Source organism: Nanorana parkeri, unplaced genomic scaffold (assembly GCF_000935625.1).
Source record: "Nanorana parkeri isolate BGI_ZX_2015 unplaced genomic scaffold, ASM93562v1 scaffold1296, whole genome shotgun sequence".
Classification (NCBI taxonomy): Eukaryota; Metazoa; Chordata; class Amphibia; order Anura; family Dicroglossidae; genus Nanorana; species Nanorana parkeri.
Window position 1 is genome coordinate 344496 of NW_017307564.1, and position 26620 is coordinate 371115.

Genomic DNA, 26620 nt, shown 5'->3' on the forward strand with positions numbered 1-26620 from the left:
ATTACTTACACTGCAAGAATTAGAAAAGAAGCTGTGCTTTGTAATTTGGAGGACAAGGGGAAGAGAGAGTGTGTGTGTGTGTGTGTGTGTGTGTGTGTGTGTGTGTGTGTGTGTCCTATACATCTTCACTATATTGCCAAAAGAATTGGGACGTCTGCCTACACGCACAAGAACTTTAATGGCATCCCAGTCTTAGTCCGTAGGGTTCAATATTGAGTTGGACCACCCTTTGCAGCTATAACAGCTTCAACTCTTCTGGGAAGGCCGTTCACAAGGTTTAGGAGTGTGTCTACGGGAATGTTTGACCATTCCTCCAGACGCTCATTTGTGGCTCGCAGTCTCCGCTCTAATTCATTCCAAATGTTTTCTATCGTGTTGAGGTCAGGACTCTGTGCAGGCCAGTCAAGTTCCTGCACCCCAAACTCGCTCATCCATGTCTTTATGGACCTTGCTTTGTGCACTGGTGCGCAGTCATGTTGGAACAGGAAGGGGCCATCCTGTTTCCACAAAGTTGGGACCATGAAATTGTCCAAAATGTCTTGTTATGCTGATGTCTTAAAAGTTCCCTTCACCGGAACTAAGGGGCCAAGCCCAACCCCTGAAAAACAACCCCCTCACCATAATCCCCCTCCACCAAACTTTTCACTTGGTACAATGCAGTCAGGCAAGTACCGTTCTCCTGGCAACCGCCAAACCCAGACAGGTCCATCGGATTGCCAGACAGAGAAGCGTGATTCGTCACTCCAGAGAATAAGTCTCCACTTCTCTAGGGTCCAGTGGCGGCGTGCTTTACACCACTACATCCGACGCTTTACATTGCACTTGGCGATCTAAGGCTTGGATGCAGCTGCTCGGCCATGGAAACCCATTCCATTAAGCTCTCTATGCACTGTTGTTGAGCCAATCTGAAGGCCACACGAAGTTTGGAGGTCTGTAGGTATTGACGCTGCAGACAGTTGGCGATTTCTGTGCACTGTGCGCTTCATTCAGCAATAATTTTGTCCAGTCCATTTATGGAGTTTGGCGTGGAATGTGTCAGATTTGGCTTTTTTTTCTCTCCACTTTTTTGTGTCATACCAATACAAACAAAAGAAATAACATACGAATGTCTAAACATTTGTAATTGCAACAAGTTTTTGCGCAATGTTGTGCATTATCTAGCAGAAATGCAGGGGTGCCAATATTTTTGGCCATGACTGTGATAGATATGATGATATAACAAGTTTCAACAAATTATATATATATATAAGTTTTGTATCTGTATGAAACCATCACTAATATAATAAAAAGCTCTAAATTCTGTTGTCTTCTATTTTACCTGGTGTTTTTTCTTTCTCTTTACTACAGTCCCTCCTCTACTATCCAAGATGCATTTGGTGCATATTTAACAATTGACTGTCCTTATTTACCTCTCTGAAAAAAGCACATGTATAATGCAGCATTTTCAGTGTCACATTTCACATGTTGTATTTTAGAAGGTTGAGCTGTACAACAGGCAGTCAGACATTCCATATTATATAAACGAGAGGGTTGCAGGCTAACCGAAAGATATACATTTCTTGTAGCTCAACTTAATATGTGTGCATGCCTATGGGATTAACAGTCCTTAACTGTAGAACTCAAATCAAGTCACAATTTAGAAGCTAGGGTCCTCTTCATATTTCTTAGTTTCTAGCTACTCCTCGTTTCTTTATGGATGAAGCAAGAACATTTTCAGACTTAACTGGATTTTTTTTTTCAGTTTTCTAATAATTTCCCCAACATTAATTCTTGTTTTGGTAAATGGCAGTTCTTCTTAATAACAGAAGCTACACCACGCTCCTTAAATCTGATCAGACATAGCACTCATCTGAATGTTTGGTTACATTTGTTTATTTTGAACTTTAGCTTTGTCTTTGTCATAAGGCCGCCATCATGCAAAACCGTTGCCGATTTGCTTTGAAAGATCACATGCAGCTTAGTATAAAACTGAACTTTGCTATCCAAATCAATGCCTTCTTTACATACATTGCTCACAGTGCAGCAGCTACAGCTGGCATGTCTCACAAAGGGTAGTCATATAAAGGATTTACACAGAAATGTTGCTTGCTGTAATGTTAGATTCTTAATTACTGCACAACAGGTACACTTCAAGTGCTGGGATCATCGTAATTGATACCATTGCCAAATATTTTCAAAATATGCATAGAGTGTCTCATCCCCCTCTTTATTTCTCACTATCTGCTAAAAGATTGGTCATTTTCAAATTCGTACTCTTACTGCATTCAAATTAACAAGACACCCGAGGACAGTTTCCTGAGACTGTTTTATGGTAAATAGAATCCAAAAGGAAGTATTGCTCAATTTAACGACTAAGTATAGCCTGGGTCCTGTGGGTGTCCTGTTTTCTTTAAAATTACAGAATTATAGAAACCATGTGTATATTATATATCCAATAAAGGTCTACATTATAGCAGATTTTGACTTCCACTGTTTAGGTTCTTTATTTCTATTTGAACTCTCCACAGACCAAGCTGCAGTGGAACAATGTTGATAACAGATAAAAACAGAGCATATTCTAAAGTTCATGCCCATCTCAATTACTGAGATACACCATCAAACATGTCAGTTACTGCTTTTTGGACGTACAAGATATTTATTGCAAGCATTTTTATGCTTTTGCCCCGACTATACAAGGGGAGTTTAGAGAGTCCCAAGTCATAAGTCTTATGTTTTCATAGGGTCCACTGATTGTCCTGGAGTCCACCATTATTCCTAAATGTAGAAAAAAAAATGCATTCCCCATAGGAAGTCACACGAGTTCAGATGTCTTTTGCACAGGAACCAATTTTTCTGGGCTTCGATAATGAGAAAAGTCTGACTGTGATTCGATTTTCTACCAGACCAGAAAAACTGCCGCTGAATGATCCTTAGACACCAGCAAGATGTGAAGGACAGGCAACAAACGTACTCGAATATAAAACGAGGTAAAAACAATGAAGCGCCACTAACTATCAGTCCTCACTGGGAAATCTTCTCAGGCATACTGCAGTATGCTCCCCCAAAGAAGCCGGGAAAGCTGGGAATCTGGAAAGTAAACACAAAGGGAGCGCCTGTGTTTGAGGACGTTGACGCGTTTCCGGGGCACGCCCCAACTAAATGTTCTGATGAAGGGGGCGTGCCCCGGAAACGTCATCACACACAGGAATTGTCCAGTGGATGCCTTACTGCATGTCAGCTCCCATTCCATGCCTGTGTAACACTCATGTTTGTGAGTACCATTTCACCTCCTTTTTACTTCATGCTTATTGAAATAAATTGATCTGCACTAGGAAAGGCGCTCCCTTTGTGTTTAGTTTCCTAATATAAAACAAGTTAAAGTTACACTAAACTCAGGAGTTAAATCTTCAAACTGCATTCAAGTACCTTAACGATTAGTAAAAATGCATCTTATTTGTGTATCACTCAGCTATAGATCCTGAAATCATCTCTGAATTGGTGCTGACACTGTTCTTCCTTCTGGAGGGTGGCTACTTTTGTTCCCCATGGTCCCTGTGTGTTTTATAAAGTAGCACCGCTTCAAGCTCACTCCCATGATGGACTACAATCTAAATACAAATTAGTAAACTAAACGTGAGATTGTAGTCCATCACGGGAGTAAGCTTGGAGTGGTGGCTACTTTAAAAACACACACATGGACCATGGGGAACAAAAGTAGCCTGCTACAGAGCAGGAGAGAGACATTGGAGGGGCCAATCTAAGAAGCTAGCTTGGAGCATCGGGCGAGTCTAATTATTTTTTCTTTAACCTAGATACAAACGAGTGCTTAACCCTTGTTGTGCGGGCAAAGCCACTGTACAAGGGTTAATGTACAGTTTCCTGGAGTTTTTTTCCAAAGTATATATAAAGCCAACATTTTTTTTTCCCCACATTTTACATTTTGGTTAACATGGGGAATGGTTAAGATCCCATCATGAGTATTTATTTTTTCCTTGCAGTCTGTTTCCCATCGCTCCCTATTCCAAATACACCACATGAAGTAAAAAACAAATCTCGCCAAATCAAGGTAAAACCCCCTCTTAGACAACAAGAAGCTCCGGATTTCTTATGTCAACATCACTTTCTGTACTATAGACCATGGTCACCAAAACAAATAGGGAGGGTCGGTCTACCCAAAACTTGTTTCATTTCCTCACTCTTTAAAGTTATAAAGTACACCTTTTGAATCCATATTTGATTTAACGCTAAACATCAACAACTTTGTGAATAATATCCATTTACTTATTACTTTAAAAAAACAAAAAACTTTGAACTTCCTCAAAGGACACAATAGAAAAATAGCAATACATGGTATTTACCAAGTTCCTTCATTCACTGTCCTTGGAATAGTGGAGTCATTTAAATCGTGAAGTTTGAAAACCTCAAAAAACTGTTGACCAACTTTGCACCACTCAACATAGTAGAGACTCTTACTTTCAAACATGTGCCAACGTGTATAAAAAACCCACAAACATAAGTTTTTAATTCATCATGCCAGTGAGCTGCTTCTTGTATGTTAAAACAATAAGTTTGCATATGGTTAAAGGCATCCGTGTTTAGATTAAGTCGAGACAGTCCTAGGTCCTTGATCGTTTCTTACTCATTTCCTGTCTGTCTGTACTGATTTTTATCGAACTTGATCCCTTCATTAACTTGGCAACCAGGCTTATCTTTTACTTAAAAATATTCTCGTGTTTCAGCATTTTCCCTCTTTGAACTCTGCTTAGCTCCATAAAAAGTCTTTGCCAATAGTCTATAGAAATCATAATGTTCAAAATATTCATGCAATGACTGGTAAGCTGATCCTACAATGTAGAATGCCACAAAGACAGAATGAACTCGACAATTTACTTGATAAACCAATGGCTAGGGCAAATTCACTGGGGCGATCATAACTTTACAATGGTTCAGCACAAATAGTGTCTACAGTTCAAACGTTATGTTAACCAGTTGACATCCGGGGTGTTAAACCCCTTTCCCATCCAGGCCATTTTTCAGTATTCAGCGCTGCGGTACTTTGACTGACATTTATTCCGTCATGCAACGCTGTACTGAAATTAATTTTATACCCTATTTTGGTGGTATTTATTCACCACTGGGGTTTTTATTTTTTAATATATTGAGAAATTACAGAAATTAAAAAAACAAAAAACAGTTTCCCCTATATTAAATTCTAAAACATTTATTACCCAATTTTTTGGTAAAATGTAAAAGACGGGGTCACGTCAGGTAAAGAGACACCAAACATGTCAAGCCTTATAATTGCACACGCGCGAAACCTCAAAAAACGTCATTACCCAAAATTGGCCATAGGCGATGCATTAAAAGCTTTTACACGAGCTGGTCCCGGGCCGCAGATGGGCTAGCGGATCCCAGGATTAAAGGTGAGGGGGGAGACAGCGGCACTCGCGGGGGGGGCCTTCCGAAATTCACACCATACAACCGATCGGCGGCTATAGAGCCGCTGAGCAGTTGTATGTGAAACAGCCGTTAACGGCTGTAGAAACGAGCGGGTCTTTCCTGCCAGTGCGCGCTAGGGGGGCGCGCGAGCAGGAAAAAAATGCTGTCTGGAGACCGCAACCCGCTTAACTAGAAATGGAAAGAAACTGGATTTAAGCAAGGCCTGGTTTACACTGAGCATTTTGTAGCACTTTTTATATGCACGCACCCCCCCAAAAAAAAAAAAATGTAGTTCATTTTATGGCCCCTGTTCACATCTGAGCATTTTGTCACAATAACCAAAATGCCTGTCGCTGGAAAGAGTAAATTAGCTTTTCTTTGGCCCCATAGACTCAATAGAAAACACTTGAAAATGTGCATATACTGTTTTTGCGCCTTTTACGTGCGTTTGCTCAATATCAATGAGTTAAAATCTGCTCACAAAAACGTGCATCTTGATGTAAGTGCGCAAAAACGTGCATCAAAAAGCGCATAAACGCCATTTCCTAGGTGTGAACGGAGACTAAAAAAGTATTGATCGGTAGCGACTCATACTACTAAAGTTGTTAGAGAATTGGTAAACATTGAGCTTCACATTCAATAACAACATAAACCCTTCTCAAACGTCTGTCCGTGGTGAATTACCAAAAAATAAAATAAAAAGCAAACAAATCTTTTTCTTTACTTAGTTGTCCTGTAACGGCCATCTCCCCTGCTCATCTCTGAGCAGCAAGGGTAGGGGCGGAGATCGCCGGGGTTCTGCTGCATGGAGAGCAGTACAGGAGCTGCTGTCAATCAACGGGCAATCAATGGGCAGACGACCAGGAGGTGTGGTCACCTCTCTATCACACAAGTTGGCTACTGTAGTGCAGAGGCATGACGTCTTGCAGGCTCGTTCAAAGAGAAGGCAGCTCAGTGTGATGATCAACAGGTATTTTGATAATTTCTATTCACAATGTTATGTAAAAAGGGCATACACTTAATGAAGCCTATTGACTAAAAGAAGCTATTATTGTAAAGTTACAGGGCTTGTTCACACTGGAAGGCGGCAAAATCACTGTAAAAATGCACTGCACTGCACGATCTGTTCCAGAAATGGTGTGAACATAGCTACAAATAAGTGTGAAGGCTGGGCAGCTATCATTGGGAGGGAGAGGCTAGCTATAGCAACCTCAGTCTTTCTCCCAGCATAGGTTTCAACAGTATACTTGTCAGTGATAGAAACATTGTACACCGGCAGCAGTCCTTGGTTGGGTCAATAGCTGGCCATGGCCCTTCTGCACTTTCCTACTGACACATCACCAAGTTGGACAATCATTCTGGCCAACAAGAAGGTGATGTGGGATATTTAATGAACCTGCAAGGAAGTAGGGCTGAAACAACTAATTGACAAGTCGAGAAAAAAATTTTGTCAAATAAGATTTACCAGATTTACCAAAAGTAAAAGATCAATCCTCAAAAATTTGAGTCCATAGCAACTAAGTAAATCTGTCTCCAACATGTCCTACCTGTGTACTTTCCAGGTACGCTCACCATTAGGCCCTATTTCACACCTGCGCACTGTGTTAAACGCGTGCAATATCATACCATAACGCTGGTGCCATCATTGAGAATGGAGCCCCAACACTCATTTAAAATGTATGATCGTTGTAACTTACCACAGCAAAACATAATGCTGTGTCCTGTGCACTGCGCCGCCATAAAATACAGCCTGCATTAAATTAGTTTACAACTTTCAGAATAAAAAAAAGACCCCTTCAGTGTGAACAGTCCCAGCACATATTAGCTGCAGAAAACAAACTAGTTCCAAGCAAACTAGTACCTGAATCCAGAAAAATGACTGCCTGGGTCCCCTTTGCTGTACCATGTAATAACACTGGACAGATCCTTTACTTATAACTGAAAAAGAGTGGACCACCTTGGAAAAAAAAAAGAAAAAAGGAGGAACACACCCTGTATTGATCAAACAATTGTGGTTTTAGGCTTTGTTTGGATACACACAAAAGAAAATGCTAAATGTGCTTTCCAGATGAGTGAAATTTGACTTTCCTTCTCACTTACTGAAATCTACAAGTTTACCAACACGAGAAGCGGAACAAAATGCTGCAGGAAAAAGTCTCTAATCTGTCATGCAATTTCCTACCCAGAAATAAACTGTATATCGTTTTTTGTTTCATTGGACGTCAGCAAAGTGACTCAGTGGCTGAGCCATTGTAAAGTTAGAGGACTGCGTAGAAGCAGCGGCAGCAATTTAGAGCAAATCATATAACTACATCCAACGATTATAGCACTGCTGAAAGGTAACCATTCCCTAAATGCTTATATTTAGAGGATACTCACTGCGCTTTTCAAGCTCATCTCAACAGGCTTTGCCAGCAGTCGGCTGTTATTTAAAGATGGGAAGCCAAATACGAGAGAAACCAAATCCTGGTAATTGTATCCAACAGCAGACTAAAGAGAAAAAAAAGTGCAAGCACAGAAAACACACCAGCCCACACTGAGGAAAATATCAGTGCAGCGACGCAGGCACAAATGCTTTAACCAGTTTAGGGACTTATTATGTAGTAACTTATTATGTAGTCAAACAAGTAAAATGTTTACCGCCCTGGAGCTTACAGCTTAAAAAGCAAGTTAGCAATGGCGGCTTCCATGTTTTTGTCATGACAATTGCAATACTCACAATTTTTTCAAGGAAGCTACAAAACTGAAATAAAAAAAAAAAAAAAACAGAATCCCACAGCATAGATTTGTAGACTAACAGCATTCCCTACATACTCAATATCACCATTTATTCACCATTACCAACATAATCAAAGTTTTTTAAAGATTTATCAATAGTTTGCAGGTAGCCTAAAAGACGGTTACACAGCAAAGTTGCGCTTAAAGTCCCCATATCAAAGTTAAAGTCATCCCTGCAGCCAGCTTATGATCTGTGCTTTGGCCCAATTATTATTCCCCAGGCAACTCTGCAGGATATGCTGCTTTACCACTAATTAATAATAATGAACAGTCAAGAAGAGCAAAAGTTAAGGCTGAGAGTTTTATGGGACTAATTAAGGCACCAGAAGTGAAGGCTGACAAAATAAAATATTGAAGCCGTCTTTGTGCCAGCAGGCTTACCCTACCTTGAGGCCATTGAAATGAACGAGATGATCAAAGTAATTGCATTTCTGTATACATCACAAACTTAATGACAAGGAGGAAGCCATTTCTAGCATGTATCACACAGCATGTTACGGGGGTTGAGCAGTGAGTCACAGGTTCCCATTCAAAGTGTAATTGACTAAACTGCACTATTACAGAGCTTCTTCTGGATAATGGAACAGTCAATGGATTCACTTATGCTCAAGAGGCAGGTTTCCAAATACATTCAACTTAGAACTAGTCCTTAATGACAAAAGCAGGCCAGTTGTCTTCCTTACATCCCACCACCAAGATTCAGAAAAACAAGTAGTTATAACAGAGATTCAGGCATTGATGTCACTTATTACCCATTAAAACTTTAGAGCACCCGCTTTTACGCAGTGCTGCAAATTAATATTACGAAAACGAGTGCACATTACAAAACAGAAGACATAAGAAAAAAAAATGAGATCAGAGGATAAGAGGACCCTGTGCAATTAAGTCTACAAACCAACATATAGGGGAATACTGGATACAACTGGTAATGGGAACAGCAGTGGCTGGAGGTGGTGGGAGTTGATTATTTTGTGATGGTTAAGGTGAAGGAGGATGGATTGGCAATTTTAAAAGAGAAAAGAGACTGTTTTAACATGTTCAAGTAAGGAGCAAATCTAAAAAAGTAGGGGCAAGTTAATTCCATTCAATACTGACTGCCCAAGAGAAATCTTGGAGGAGTGGTGCATGGGAAGGATTGTAGTAATTGCTGTTATGAATAAATGTCTGTTTGAAAAGAGGACTGTGCATCATCAGCAATTGGTATTGGGAGGTCAAAGATTGGAAGAAAAGGCAGTGTAGACAGGGAAGAGCACTGGACGAAAGGGCTGAACCATGGGGGTACTCTGACAGAAAAAAAAAAAAAAAGAGACCCTTGAAAGACTGGTCTGAACAGTACAAGGTAAATAGAGGGGGCCCTCCCAAATGCAGTTATGCATGTGTGTGTAATAGTCAATGGATTTACTAGCAAATATATCAATGATGAGAAAAAAGTGAAATGTTGCCTTTTGAATAACCTCTGAGGAGGTCATAAGCCATATTAGTGAGTGCAGTTTCAGTTGAATGTGCCGAGCAGAAAACTCAGACTAAAATGGGCCAAGCCTTGAATAAAAGTGAGTATTAGGGTTAGTTTGCTATAGAAAAGATGTTCATACACTTTTGAAGAATAAGGAGAGGGGAAATTAGGTCATAGGTAAAATTTTAGCAGATGCGAAGAAAAGGTTTCTTTCACTACAGTAATCATAATATTTGCACATGTAAAAAGGCATAAGGCTGGAGAGCCAATGGTTTTATCCATAGTTGAGCATAAGAGCTGATGTCAGGTAGGAGCAGCAGGATGCTTTTCTTATTCAGTGGTTTGGTACAAATCAGTCAGTCATTCTCCATCATTCTTATTAAAAGGACAGAAAGAGTCATACTTGGTATACAACCTTGCATTCACCAGACACATCAAAGCCAAGGTGCAATTAGCAGCAAACAACAATGAACCTTGAGGACGGGCAGATCTTGTAGTCACCTACAGGATCACACCTTCCATAGCAAGACTAATAGTGTCCAAGATTATGATCTGAACATTTGACAGTATTTAAGAAAATAATTAACCATGAGTGGGTGTTTTAGAGTACAGGTATTCCTCACTTAACGACCGAGTTCCGTTTCTACGACCAGGTCGTTAAACGGATTGGTCGTTAAGTGAGGAACTCTATACAGTACTGTACTGCATTAGTACAGTACTGTATATCGTTGCCGATGTACAGTACCGAACAGTGTACTGTACATCCGGCAATGGAAATACTTACCGAGACCTGCAGTAAAGATCGGGGGATGTCACTTCCGCCGGCGACCCGTCGCACTGACGCTGACGCGGAAGGTCGGAGGTCGATCGGCGGTCCGTCGTAAGTGCGAGTGGTCGCAAAACAGGTAAGTCGGTAAGTGAGGAACATCTGTAATTTGTTTTTTTAGGTTGGATCAAAAAGGAAGTGATTAAACAAGGTGGAACATGTTCAGACAGTTCCTGGTGGGGTTATACCATGAATGGTGTAATCAATTTCTTAGGGCATACTGGAAACAAAATAAACAAAAAAAATCTATTGATCATGACTAATATGAAAATCGACAATTCCAATCGATTTAAAAAGAAAAAGCAAAACTTGCGTGTGTCGCCAGCATAAGAACATGACGATGAAGAACGATTCCATTCTGCACACAGCTTCAAGCACTTCCAGCTGAACTAAACTCAAAGAGAACCATAATAGCATAGGGAGGTGGAATTTTAAATCCTTTTGACATACTTCATCTGCTCAGACAATAACGAGTTGTGGAGTTGGCAAACAACTCAGCTTTAATTTCCCAAAGTACATGAAAATGCTCATGAAGTTCTGATTTGAGATACAGACAGACAAAAGGGGGGAAAAAAAAAACCTTACAAGTAGCCACTAAGCCCAATGGGCCTTTGAAATGTTCCCACAGTCATTTTAATTCTCTAATTAAATGAATGCTCAGCTAATGAAAGACGATATTCTCGCTGTACACTTGTCTCGGAAAAACTTTTTGCAAGTTCCATTTTGGCAAACAGGCTGCATATCAAGCAAAGGTAAAAGCATTAAAGTACCCAATAATTGCTGTAACGCAATCAAGAAAAAAGGATAATTATTTCCAAGAGCATACAAGGAAACATTTTTGTGAATCATCGGTGTCGAATAAAAGACATCTATAAATGTTTGTCTAGTATACAGAAACATTAACCGTTTCAAGTTACTGTAACTCTTCGAGATGGATTCTATTACTCTTTTCACATTCAGCTTTTAAATACATACTGTTCCATTCTTTTCAACGAGACATCTTGGTGGACTATCGGTGAGAGCTTTACCACCCAAAATATATCCACAACCCTGACAACTTGTAAATTAATTTTGTTATGGATGTAGAAGTGTCAGCAGGTTGTTACAACCAAAGTTTCCAAAATGAAGGTGGTACAATGGGGAATAATATTTTTAAACACAGAGGCGGCCTCTTACAGAGGAAAATGAACAGTGGTCATATTGTTGTTTCCTTTTGCCCACTATGGTATTGGACAGCACAATGTACTGCAAAGTAAAGTTACCAAAGATACTTTTACATGCAGATTTGTGAATGTTATTTAAACAGATCAATACAGCTCAATGATTGCTGAAGCTGCTTCTTCGGATTTACATGAATTGCTAGCCCTGGTGGGTGTTATGGCCATCTACCCGTTTAGTGGTTCTGTTGGTTTAAGTGGGAAATTCCTTTAAATAATGTATCGCCATGTTTTACATACAAAATAGACAAAAAGGAAAACGCCACTAGAGCCATGTTACTACAAAATTAACTAGAACAGCCAAGAAAAAGAAGCAAAGGTCATCTTCAACAGGTTATTTTGCCATCAGGCAATCAGGGGAACAAACATGTAATGACAAACAGATGTTTAGTCTTTCACCATGTATGTTGTTCACGCTTCATTTTTGATCATAAATCTAGGACAGCGGCAATGAGCCATGATGAAATATTGCTGCAATAATAGGGTATCACCATGGAAGAAAAATGGGTAAACCATTGAAGTCCAGATGAAACAAAGTTGAAAAGACGGCCATAACATACTTTTTTTTTCACACTTGGCAGAGGTACTGACTCAATATGTTTATCATATGCATTCTTTTTGTTAATCTATATACAAGAAAAAAAAGTCTGTTAAGAGTTTACATCTTAGGAAATCTTTAGCAATACATAATCCACGCAAGATCTCAATTTATTGATTAAAGTGACACTAAAGTCAAGCTCAAAAATGCATCTAAGTACCTTAACTATTAACAAAAATGTATCTTATTTGTGTATCACTCAGTCAATGAATTGGTGCTGACACAGTCCTTCCTTCTGGAGGGTGGCTACTTTTGTTCCCTGTGTGTTGTAAAGTAGACACCACCTGCTTCTGTAATGGACTACAACCTCACGTTTAGTTAACACATTTGTGATGCAGTTATAGCCTATTATGGGAGTGAGCTTGGAGTGGTGGCTACTTTACAACACACACAGGGACCATGGGGAACAAAAGTAGCCACCCTCCAGAAGGAAGGACAATGTCAGCACCAATTCAGAGATGATTTGAGGATCTACAGCTGTGATACACAAATAGGATACATTTTTGTTTATAGTTAAGGTATGTGAATGCATTTTTAAAGTCCATTTCCACCTTTCTAAGTGATTAGCATTTATTGTGGTATAGAGGTGCAGTGATGATGTAGATGTATGCACATTTTCATGACTCGCATGGCAGGCTTTCTTCTTTTTTTATGAATGTTTTTATTAGGCCTGAATCCTACAAATTAAAAATGTTCTCAACAGGAAATTCAGTCTAAAACCGAGGTCGGATAGTAAAGCAGGCTGCAAACAGCTGCCCCCCTACCTTTGATTCTGTTTAACACGATCACTAAACACCAGCTCTGCTTTTTCACACAACACAATGTCCAGGCAAGGGGGGGGGGGGGGAGGTGTCACTATGAATACTGGAGATCTCAGAGAGAGCTCTGCAGGTGTGTGCGCCGCCGACCCCCCTCCATGGTCCGCACCCACCGCCGGCTGCTTCTCTCTCAGCAGGCCGCCTCCCTCCTCGCTGTGGTTTTCAGGGTCCCTTGCAACGACGGCAAAGAAATATAAATGTAAAAAAAAAACATTAAAAAAAGTGATCGATAAGAAATAAAAAAATTAAAAACCAACCCTGCCGCCCCCGCTATCCACATGCGAACAAACGCATGCGTATGGCATTATGTGTGTGTGCGCATTGAGTGCTACCCCCATTTCAATGTGGGCTATAGTGTGGTAGCTGGGAAGCAGTGCTCTCTAACACACACAATGTGCATTAAAGGGTAGGTTAATTTTGGAAAATGGAAATCAATTATAACTTTTGGTGAACAGTCCTTATCCTCCACTGATACGGGTGTACTATCTGTACCCCACCCACCATACTGCCGTCCAGTGCACTCCAGCACCATGGATGTTGAATTTTGCTTGTAAATTGCGATCACTTGTTGGTCAGCACCGTCACCTGACCACACTGATCAATGAGAAGCGCCTATTAGCCCGGGTAAATATGGTTTTGTTATTTCTATTTTAGTTATTTTTTTAACAGGACAAGTAGATTGGGCCCCCGCTTTAGTCCTTGGACAAGGGTTTTGTTTGTTTTTTTTAATTTCCACACCCCTGAATATATATCTTATTGCTCAGTCTTCTGTACTGTAATCTAGGCAAAATAATTTGATTAAAGTGGCTGATTTTAAGGGTCCTTCCACGGTAAAAATAATTTAAAAAAAGCTACACACAACCTTTTGTGTTAAGAACACGTAAAAAAACACATTTTATTATGTACAAGGATTGTGAGGTTAAACAAAAAGACAGAACTGGGAAATCTGGGCCACCAAATGACCATCACTGCTCTAAATATAGAAACTGAAGTGTTCAAATTATCCAGCAGATCCTTAATACTTGAACATGACTTCATAAACCATGGAAAGATATATTGGGCATATTTGCCTGCCCGAGCATAAAAAAGGACTGTGGCACATTCAGGTAACCTGTCAGACAAACAAGGCAAACTTCTCATACAATGTAAGATCTCATATCCTTTACTCAACAATGCAACTTCAAAAATTATTAAATTAACATGCCAACTATTTTTTTCTTTTACTTAAGATAAACCAGGTATAAAACTGAACAGATAAGATCTAAGGAATGTGCTCTATAAACATTCTCACTGCATCAACCTTTCATGAGCAATTGTTTCTGTGCCGACAACATGATTTGAGTTTGGTATAGACTGTTAAAATGTTTGACAGCTTCCCTTAGTGTTCAGAGTTGGAAGTGTTCAACCTTCAACCTTTTAAAAGCACCCTCTCCAGCCAAAGTGTCATATTGACTGGGCTGTGATACAAATCTCTGGTCCAGCCAGTAAAAATAATGCTGAACCACTCGACTGAAGAACACGTGTGATCATTTCAAAATTAAATGTGGAAACAAAAAATGTTGTTAACATTTTGCGACATATTAAAAAGCTTGCAGTCTGTTACTCAGATTTATTTGTATTGCCTAAAATTTTGCATTGGGATCATACAAGAATAGTCTGTAAAGAATATATATCCATCCAAATATAAACATTTTTTTTATTTATTTATTAGGGATGCACCAATATATCAGCCACCGAAACATATTGGCCGAAAATAGCACTTATGGCAAAATGCCGAAAGTAAAAAATTTTGCACGAAATAGCGGTGCATCCATGATTTCTCTCCTCCCCGCTGCTCTGTGTCCCAGCGGAGAGAAGAGAAACTGTCACAGGAGGGCGAGTGGTGTGGGAGGAGGAGAGCGTCGGCGTCTCTCCTCCCCGCACACCCTCATGTGACAGATCAGGAGAGCAGCGTTGTGGGGGCGGAGACAGCTGTCACAGGAGGCTGATCTCTCCTCTCCGCTGAGCCTCCTGTGACAGCGTGTCAGGATGGAGAGCGGGTACAAACACTAAGGGTTTGTAAATAATTGAGGACATAGTGTCCCCAATTATGAATGAAAGGGAAGAGATATACATCACTTCCTGTTCATGCATGATTGTGGTTATAGTAAACACACTATGTCCTCCAAGTTATGAATGGACAGGAGCACTCAGTATAGAGGCTTCCTGTTCATTGATAACAGGGACTGCAGAAAAAAAAAATTGAGGACTCTGAAGGGAATTCATCAAAACTGGAGCAGACAAAAATGTGGAGCAGTTGCCAATCAGCTTCTCTCTTCAGTTAAGCTTTGAAAATTAAAGAGAGAAGCAGACTGGTTACCATGCACAGATTTTGTCTGCTCCAGTTTTGATAAAGCCAGCCCTCTGTGTCCTCAATCTCTTTCTATTTTAAAAGGGAAATATCAGGGGTCTGTTTAGATCCCTAATATTTCCCCAAAGGCACTAAAAGTAAAAACAATAAAAATAGATACATTAAAAAGGTTTATAAAAATAAAATTTGAATTTTTTTTTTTAAATTAGAATAAAAAACATTTTCGGCTTTGGCCTGACATTTTTTTAATTTCGGTTTTGACATTTTAATTTCGGTGCACCGCTAAAGGCTAGGTTTAAAAAAGGTAATAGCTGAACACGTTTCAGTTTTGTTTGTTTTTTTCTTCAAGTTGAGTGGGAAATTTGTATTTTGTATATATTTTTTTTAATATATACAAACCTGCGTAGAGGAACCCAACTTGCATCAAAATACTGCATAGTGCTGCACAGGCTGGCATTATGTCCGCATGCTTTCTTAATAAAAATAGTTATCACAAAAAACAAAAAAAATTATAACACACTGGCTTCTTTCCTAGTTTAGGAATCCTGGAGCCTCGGTCTTTCCTTTTCTGTAGATCTGCATGCTCCATATATCATACTGGTGTATTGTTTACAATGTACATTATTTAAAGTGTATTAAAGTATCTTCGATCCAACTGATGCATGGATTTAACAATATACAACTGACAAAATCTATAAATTCAATTCTCCTTTCCCCTGATGTCCTCCCCCTGCCCTCTATTACTCTTTTATTCATAAGTTTTTCATGAAAATTGATTCTGAATATAAATTACAGAAGGGTTTCTCGTACTTATGGGACCTGCATGAAACGGGCTAGAGAGAAGAGCCTGGGAAGCCACAACATTTTGTTAATGTACATCTTCAGTAGATGTAGACCAGTTTATGTGTGATAGCTCACTTCTATAAGCCATACATTATTCCCAGTTCTAGATAAAACCATGTATTTTTACATAGAGCCAGATATGGTATTTATATATAGTACACCTTACAGCAAACACAGATCCATTTACATTGGTCTCTGTCACCTGAGGGAGCCCACAATCTAATGTCAAATAAGCAGCTTGGATAGAGAACAAGCCCAGCTGAATGTGATTTGCTACTTAACTAACGTATCTAATACACTTGTACACAACATATGAGCAACTTTTTTGGAGGTTGTAAATGAACCTCTCAGTATGCTCTTGGATTGTGAAAGGAAACCGAAAACCACCAGCCAAACAAACAAAAAAAACAACCCCAAAAAAACCCACACACAAGTTAACTGCATATAAATCATTTAGACCAGTGTTTTTCAACCTTTTTTGTGCAAAGGCACACTTTTTTCATGAAAAAAATCACATCATTTAGAGTCCAAAGTGGGATTCAAACCCAGCATCCAGAGTTCCAAGGCAAGAGCGTCAACCACTTAAGACACCTTGTTCACTCAACAATCTTACAAGAGCAGAAAGCAAAAAAAAAAGATGACCTAGGTGTCATGATGCTGCTCTTTCAATGTCCAATCACATGCTGAGGGGACTAGAGAAACAGAAGCTAAGTAACCGGTTTTCTCCACGGTCACTCATCAGATTGGGGAATACCACAACTATGATTTCGGAGATAAGGATGCTGAGCTGTGTACATGCAAAATAAAATAAAAAGAGTAAAAGGTACAGCATATACAGTATCTCACAGAAGTGAGTACACCCCTCACATTTTTGTATTTTTTGTAAATATTTTATTATATAATTTCATGTGACGACACTGAAGAAATTACACTTTGCAAAGGGAACCATGAATGCCAACATGTACTGTTACATACTTGAAGCAGCGCATGATCCCCCTCCCTTTGGAGACTGGGCCGCAGAGCAGTATTCCAACATAACGACCCCAAACACACCTCCAAGACGACCACTGCCTTGCTAAAGAAGCTGAGGGTAAAGGTGATGGACTGGCCAAGCAGGTCCCCAGACCTAAACCCTATTGAGCATCGGTGAGGCATCTTCAAACGGAAGGTGGAGGAGCGCAAGGTCTCCAACATTCACCAGCTCCGTGATGTCATCATGGAGGAGTGGAAGAGGTCTCCAGTGGCAACCTGTGAAGCTCTGGTGAACTCCATGCCCAAGAGGGTTAAGGCAGTGCTGGAAAATAATGGTGGCCACACAAAATATTGACACTTTGGGCCCAATTTGGAAATTTTCACTTAGGGGTGTACTCACTGTTGTTGCCAGCGGTTTAGACATTAATGGACGCATACAACAGAGGGTTGGAATATGATTTGTGCCTGCAGTTTAAAAGTCTATTTTTGAATACCGCACCCTTAAACAAATCCTGTCAATAGACAGGTACCACTAAAGACCGCTGGAAATGCTAACCACCTGGATGTTTTGCCGATTACCCAGCTTCAATCTTTGATTTACTGACTCAGAACAGGTATGCAGATAAACACTTCTGACAATTCTCCGACTCTCCTGCATGCCTTTTAGAGATCAGCGACTAAAAAAGAATTGGACGGGGCCAGAAAAACAGCCAGACAGCTAACATTTTCAGGAGGTGGCCAGCAATGGCTGTCCTCTAATTTTCTCTTTTGATCATTATACTTGAAGAACTTTGTAAACCTTCATCTAAATATAAATGATGACAAAGAGAAGTGCAAAAATCCAGTTAGAATAGAGAAACCTCATTTGTAATGGAAATTAATGTGCCAAATTTTAGAGATTCTGGCTACAATCCTGATAAATGACCAAATGAAAAATATTGGCCTGGAACGTATGTGATATTGGAAAATTTGAAAGAAGATCGTGCCAAAGACCTAAAGTGTGTCTTTGCATTATCTGTGGGAATAAATCCAGATTCACCAAAGCAATTAGTATAAAGATCATAGACTATAACTGACAGGGAAGAGTCATTGGAGAATTCCGGATTGATTTCACACTACATATTTATTAGTCTTTTGTGGTAAAACTTGTGTATACAGCACCCAAAACAGAATTATGGATAGAGTGGGTTATATGGAGGAGGCAGGAGAGATTTAGGAAAACACAAAACCCAGATACAGGAGGAGGTAGAACTACAACAGGGCCACTCACAGAAGGAATAGATAAATCTCCTGCTCAGATCACCAATAAAAATACAACCTGCTATTCACATGCTTCAAGTTATTTTTCTTAATATTCAATAAGTTTTATTGTCGGTAGTACAAACTCACAAAGCCAGACCATGACTAAGGCAGGCAATATACTGGTAGAACTTTGACCGATTGACTGGAATTGGGTGAAATTCTTAGTGTGACCCATTTGACAAGTCATTGACACAAAAACTTTTGTTGAAGGAGCCAGACCCAACATTTTCAGCTGAATGACGACTGCCACCAAATAGCTGCAGTTGCTGTTTATGTATTTCAGCAGCAGTGGATGTGGGCTTCCAGAATACAATAACCACAGCAGGAGATTTGTTCATCCACGTCATTTGAGAGACATGTATTGAAGAAGAAGAAAAGGTTCTGGCGGTATTACCCACAGCCGGTGGATGATCTGCAAAACCACCTTGAGCGGTGCATGTCAATTAGCACAAGTTGGGCTGCTGTCAAACACACACTTAGCTCCACATTTGGCCATTACAACATGTTGCTAAAAGAATGTTATATGGGAGAGCTCCATGGTTCAACCACATAAGACAAATGGGTTCTTGCTCTATAGCATTATGGGAAAACCCCTAGGACACTACAAGTAACATTTCCATGAGGTCCACATAGACAACACATCAAACAAGCCTACCAGCAGGCAACCAACAACTGGAGCCACATTTCTTACACTGTACCCACTGCAATTATAATTAGTGTATGCATAGCAAAACTTTTTCCATGTTTTGGATAGGTTAGTCAGGTTTTATTGTCGTCGCCAAAACAGAAAGGAATTACTGTCCCCAAGACAAAAAGTGATCAGATACAAAATGTTACCGAGGTGGGGGTAAATCCCAAAGTGAAGGGAGATTCAACAGGAAAACTGACTCTTCTCTACTCTATCCAGAAAGAAAAAAAAACAAAAAAAAACCTTCTATACATAAACAATGTGCAAAACCTGCACATCTGACATGAGTCTTAAAATGTAAATCCCCCTATAAATAAGATTATGATTTTGGACGAATGCCTAGCCATTAGACCATCTGCCAGCTTTTTTAAACATTCAGGCATCCTTGAAGGGAGAGCTCTTAATTTGCCATTCTGCTTTGCTGATCAAGCAGCAATACGTTTACCTAACATGCACTGTAAAGTGGATGTGCCTGTGGAGGGGTGGAGGGGGAGAGTAGTGGGAAATATGAATATACACTATATTGCCAAAAGTATTGGGATGTCTGCCTTTTCACACACAAACTTTAATGGCATCCCAGTCTTAGTCCGTAGTGTTCAATATGGAATTGGCCCACCTTTCACTGCTATAACAGCTTCAAATCTTCTGGGAAGGCGTCCACAAGGTTTAGAAGTGTGTCTATGGGAATGTTTGACCATTCTTCCAGAAGCACATTTGTGAGGTCAGGTACTGATGTTGGATGAGAAGGCCTGGCTCGCAGTCTCCGCTCTAATTCATGCCAAAAGGTGTTCTATAGGGTTGAGGTCAGGGCTCTGTGCAGGCCAGTCAAGTTCCTCCACCCCAAACTCGCTCATCCATGTCTTTATGGACCTTGCTTTGTGCACTGGTGCGCAGTCATGTTGGAACAGCAAGGGGCCTTCCCCAAACTGTTCCCACAAAGTTGGGAGCATGAAATTGTCCAAAATGTCTTGGTATGCTGATGCCTTAAGAGTTCCCTTCACTGGAACTAAGGGGCCAAGCCCAACCCCTGAAAAATAACCCCACATTATAATCCCCCCTCCACCAAAAATGTTACGCTTGGCATAATGCAGGCAGGCAAGTACCGTTCTCCTGGCAACCACCAAACCCAGACACGTCCATCGGATTGCCAGACAGAGAAGCGTGCTTGGTCACTCCAGAGAACACTTCTCCACTTGTCTAGAGTCCAGTGGCGGCGTGCTTTACACCGCTGCATCCGACACTTTGCATTGCACTTGGTGATGTAAGGCTTGGATGCAGCTGCTCGGCCATGGAAACCCATTCCATGAAGCTCTCTATGCATTGTTGTTGTGCCAATCTGAAGGCCACACGAAGTTTAGAGGTCTGTAGCTATTGACTGTGCAGAAAGTTGGCGACTTCTGCGCACTGTGCGCTTCAGGATGCACTGACCCCGCTCTGTCATTTTACATAGCCTACCACTTTGTGGCTGAGTTGCTGTTGCTCCCAGTTGCTTCCACTTTGTTATAATACCACTAACAGTTGACCGTGGAATATTTAGTAGCAAGGACATTTCTCAGATGGATTTATTGCACAGGTGACAACCTATCACGGTACCACGCTTGTATTCACTGAGCTCCTGAAAGCGACCCATTCTTTCACAAATGTTTGTAAAAGAGTCTGCATGCCGAGGTGCGTGATATTATACACCTCTGGTCATGGAGGTGATTGGAACACCTGAATACAATGAATTGGAGGGGCGCCCAAATACCTGTGGAGGGGGGAAGAGGAGATTTTTTTTTTTAATTTTAGGAAATTGGTAGATCATAAGAAGGAAAATGTGAGCAATTTCAGCCATTATTAAAAGGACTTTAACATTTTTACATGCCTGTTATTTCATATCTTTATAATGCTAATGAGCTTGCACTGAAAGAACAAACAGTAAAAGTACAGTGCAGGAAGCACAAATGGCATGTGTACTAAAGAAATGTGGATCATTCCCAATCACTGAGCACATTTATTCACAAATTAGAATTAGAACTTTTTCCACCAAAACACTGACAGGTTTACGTACATTAAGTGGTTGACAAATTTAGCCATTACTCAGGATTTAGGGAGCATTTGCTTTCCACCGATAGAGAAAAATCAAAGTGAATATGCCAGAATCATTATGCAGATTACCTGGTTTTACATCCAATCTGTGAATAAGAAAAGTAAAGTTCATAAACTGCTGTCAAGTGCAATACTTAATACAACAGCACAGCGGAAAGCAACACATTGGATGTACATTGCAAACAAAAAAATTGATCAAAAAGAGTTTTCTGGTAGAAAATTCATTGTACATCTGCCAAAAAACCTCTTCCCCTTCCTGACTGCGATTTTTAAAACAGCTGCAGTGCAATGTACATGCCTGTATCAAAGATGGCAAGATTAGGAGCCAGGTGCTGAAATAATACTACTCTAACGCACATATGCAGGAGTTCCATCATCAAGTGGCCACCCAATGGCCAAGGTAAGAAGATGCTGGGCAGGAAAAAAAGATCTTAAAAAATTGCAGCAGTGGCAATACAGCAACAAGGAGTTCATCACTAGAGGAGGCCCAACTACCGTGTTTCCCCGAAAGTAAGACCTACACCGAAAATAAGACCTAGCACTATCTTCAGGGATTTCTGTAATATAAGACCTACCCCGAAAATAAGACCTAGTTCGGTGGTAGGTCTTATATTACAGAGATCCGCTAGGTCTTACTTTCGGGGAAGCGGCACATAACTGTGTAAAAACTGGCCGCAGCTCCCGCCCCGCCCACACGCCCGCCCACACGCCAGCCTGCCGCAGCTCCAGCCCCGCCCACACGCCAGCCGGCCACAGCTCCTGCCCCGCCCACACGCACGCCCACCGGCCGCAGCTCACGCACGCACGCAGCTCCTGCCCCGCCCACACGCCAGCCGCAGCTCCCGCCCGCACAATGGAAGCGACATCCGCCGGGACCGGCAACAGCACGCCGCCTTCCGGGACCTCGTCCACTCATCCCCCAGCCAGGTAAGACATCCCCCGAAAATAAGACCTAGTGTCTTATTTTCGGGGGAACACGGTAGCAGGCCAATCTGGAACCTGCTCAGCTCTGGTTGATACACTTTGGAAACCAAGAGAACTCATAAAACCTTTATAAGGGATAGTTTCCCAAGCAATTAGAGAACAGCACCATCTAGTGCAGCCATATGTACTACACAAGGCATTGACAAATCTTCCCAGGCATAGGAATTGGATACAACATGTCTTTGATTTGATGTATGCATGCCCCATCCCACAGGTGGCAGATATAGTTCTTAAAGTATATTCCCACTTCACCTATTGTATATGTTACATGTTCCCAATCAAATTGCATTAAAAAAATGCTACTTTTTATTGGGTTAGGGTTTCTACTTTACTCCTTAAGGCAGCGGTTCTCAACCTGTGGGTCGCAACCCCGTCGGGGGTTCGAATGACAATTTGCCAGGGGTTGCCGGGAGTCTTCGCTATTAGATAGCGGCTCCCAGCTGCCCGGGAGAGAAACCCTTTCTCCCAGAAAGGATTACTCTGCTCGACCGAGCAGAGTAAACCTTTCCCTGCGATTGTTTTTTTTATTTTATTCTGACAATCGGTAGACGCCGCAAGTCAGAAATAATTTTTACAAAATCCCCGTTGCAATGCATAGCTAGATTCCTATTGGCTAATTCACTTTGCAATAGCCAATAGCAAAGTAGCTATTGCACCCGCCCACTGCTGCTGTCAATCAGCAGAGGGGGACCTGCGGTTCTCCATCTAGTGATCGGCAACAGCAAAGGGGGGGTACAATAGCTAGTTTGCTATTGGCTATTGCAAAGTGAAATAGCCAATAGGAATCTAGCTATGCATTCCAATGGTGATTTTTTTTTTTTCTCTATTCTGACGGCGTGCGGCACAATAAGGCTCCGACTGTTTAATAATCAATATGTGCTCTACAGCAGAGCTTACGATCTACATATAAAAGTGGGTTGTAATTAATAATAAAAAAAGGTTGGAGTATTCCTTTGAAAAAAAATTACTATTATTTTAGAAAAAAAAATATTTTTATCAACTACCTATAAAATCTACATATAAAAATGGGTTGTATATAATTTTAAAAAAAGTTTTATTTTTCTTTTGAAATAAAATTACTATTTATTTTTTTCAAAAGAAAACTCAAACCTTTTTTTATTATTATTATTAATAATAATTACAACCCATTTGTATATGTAGATAATAATAAAAATTTTATTTTTTTTCCAAAAGAAAACATAAACCTTTTATTATGATTATTATTATTAATAAAACCCTCGGCTTGTGTTATATGGTTTGCTATTTTAGCTGTTACAGCAGTGGTTCTCAACCTGTGGGCTGCCCTGTGATTTCTGCTGTGCTAGGTGAGAGTCCTCCTCAGCCCTCAGCGTCATCCCTAACTTTTACCGTTGGGTGTCACCACAACTTGGCAAATGTTACCAAGGGGTCCCGTCCCTAGAAAGGTTGAGAACCACTGTCTCAAGGGATAAAATGACAAACTGTTCCTCCTTATTAGTAGAGAATAGGGTCTGCGAGGAGTTTGTGATAACCCTGACTGTACTGTGTTGGCTGATTTCATTATAAATGGTGACGCACGTTTGGACACTGTGGAGGGAATTTCTCGTAGCAATTGTGAGTGTTTGAACTTGTATATGGATAGAGGGGGAAATCCTCCGCATACCTTGCAGCCATCAAGGCCTATGTAGACAATGGTGCTTGTAGTGATGAACACGGATGGCACCATGCAGACACAATGTAGGAAGAGGAATCGCCAGCACTCAGTAGAATAATCCTACGTGTCCATTTATTGGACATAGACGTCACACAATCCCAAGAACCAACGTTTCGAGACCAAGCAGGGGCTCTTCATCAGGGCATAAAGAGTCACTCTCTATGCCCTGATGAAGAGACCCTGCTTGGTCTCGAAACGTTGGCTCTTGTGATTGTGTGACGTCTATGTCCAATAAATGGACACGTAGGATTATTCTACTCAGTGCTGGCGATTCCTCTTCCTACATTGAACTTGTATATGGTCGCATGGGATTTATTTGCGCCAGATGTTGCTAGTGTAATGTTGTTCATAAATGAGATTAAATAGACTCCAGGAAAGAAGACTCCTAACTCCAGGCAAAAAGCGTAACGGTCACTTCTTGAAGTGGTCATGGGGACTTCTTAAGTAGCGATTGTTTTTTTGGGTGATGCTCCAGTTTCAGACAGCCCCAGAACAAGTGCAGATGTAAACAGTTGTGAACATTTCCAAAACACACACAATCGGGAAAAGAGTGCATGGTAAAAGGAGCGGCTAAAATAGATTTGCACATAAAAAAAAATATCTAAAAAGGCTAAAAACACTTGCAATAGCTTTGATAAATTCCCCCCTGCCTGTCCTAAGGGTTAAAGGATTACAGCCCTGGCTAATGTATTGTATATGAACGACATTAATGAGAGAAACAATGCACAATTTCATTCCCAAGTCTATAAGAACAGATCACTGTGAAGGTGCTCAGAAAAATGTGTATTCAGCCATTTTGCCGGTTGCAACAAAACCTCTAAAAAGGGGAAGAAATGTTTTAGGTATGCTGCGTGAATAGAACACAGAACATATAGAGGGGTTTTCTCAACTGTGACTGCAAAAGTGGAAATACACTATAACGGTCCCTATAGAAGTCATACAGTTCACAACCACCAACAACAGTCACATAAACAGTCCTTCCTCACAATGCTACCCCTCAAAATACCTGTCGTCAGAAAGGTTGGTCACTGTGCAACTCTGGAAAGGGGAACCCGGCTTCATTTACACTATGAGTTTTTTCCTTGCCTCTCCGGTTGGACATATGCACCCAAGTAGAGAATAGGCGTTAAACCTTAAAAATGCATTCAAGTACCCTAACTATTAACAAAAATGTCCTTCCATGACTGTGCTTGTTCACTGTACAGCATCCATGGCAGAGCAGCATTGCCACCCTAGGTCAGGCAATGTTAAGACTAAAGAACATCTCCAACTCTCCATCACATAGAGGACGGTGTTCTGTAGTTCACAGAGATAATCTGGTTAGGAAGATAAGACTGCTTGAGGTAACAATGCACTGTGGCTCGAAGAGCACTAGGTTCCTGCAAAGATCAACATTGTTTTGTACTTTTAGAAAAAATGCTTTCAACTGCGTATTAAACAGACCGAAAAGGACCAAAAAAAGAAAAGTTTATTGTTAGCGTTAACTTTAAAACAGAGGTTACCTCTTGGTTTCCCAAAACAGAATGGCGGGGTGGGATTCTCCCTTTCCGGTCCATTGTATTCTGAGAGCACCTAGACAGTGTCTGCAGCTGAGTAAAATGCAATTTTGCCTAGTTTTGTTAGCTTAGTAAGAGGAGGGTTGCTGAGTGATTGCTGAAGGTTAATGCACTTTATGTGCAGTCAATATTTTACTGCATAAACCTGACATTGTTTTCCCTTACGGCAATCTTCAATGCTTTATAGCTATAATATCGGAACAAGGAATTACATAGACAGATGGCTCCCTCTTATGGCAAGTTTTGGAACTTCTGGTAATATCATTATTGTGTTCGGTATTTCAAAGGGCACTCAGGCAAACTAGAGTTTTAGAGCAATTATTAGAACAATGAAAAATGCATTGTGATAAGTATTGTATGGTGCACTTTGCACATAAGCCACTCATATATATTGGACTCTGATTTTTATTCAATCTCCTTTAGCTTTACTATTAAACATACTGTCTTACCTAAACAGTTAAAAAAATGTATCCAAATTAGGCAAGCCCTTGAACTCAAAAGTGAGATAGATGGATAGACTGTCACTATCCAAAGTAGTATCTGTTGCATCAGTGATAGCGTCTGAATAAGTCTATGTCTGAATGGAGTCAGATGGATGTCTTCCCACAAAATGGAATCAATGGAATTGGCTGCAGGAAGCAGTGTGTATGAACAGACAACAGCAGAGCACTGACCAAGCCAACGCCTGTGAGAAAAGGTCGAGTCTGAGCAAACCAAAGAAATTGCCAGGAAGCTGAACAATTTTCTCTTGTGTTGATATGATGCTGAAAATCCCATGCATGGGAAAACCTACAGTAATGTTCGCTGGTAATTAATAAGAGCCCAGTCACACCAGGGTGGTTGCGGATCAGCGCGGTTACCACTCTGATCTAGCATGGGAGGTTTTGAATTAATTAAAAAACGCCCAAAACTGCACTTATCAGCGCAGTTTCATTGAAACCTGTATGGAAACCGCACTGATCACTGCAGCAAAATAATGCAGGGAGCAGTTCTGGCGGGGGGCACCCACGCAGTCACATGAACGGTCTTCATAGCA

At 40.6% G+C, this 26620-nt stretch overlaps 1 protein-coding gene across 4 annotated transcripts in view; it reads right to left on the reverse strand.

Annotated features, from left to right (window-relative positions):
- STAU2 (staufen double-stranded RNA binding protein 2) overlaps positions 1-26620 on the reverse strand; it is a 219266-nt gene that overhangs the window by 155939 nt on the left and 36707 nt on the right. The gene's annotated exons all lie outside the window — the stretch shown is intronic.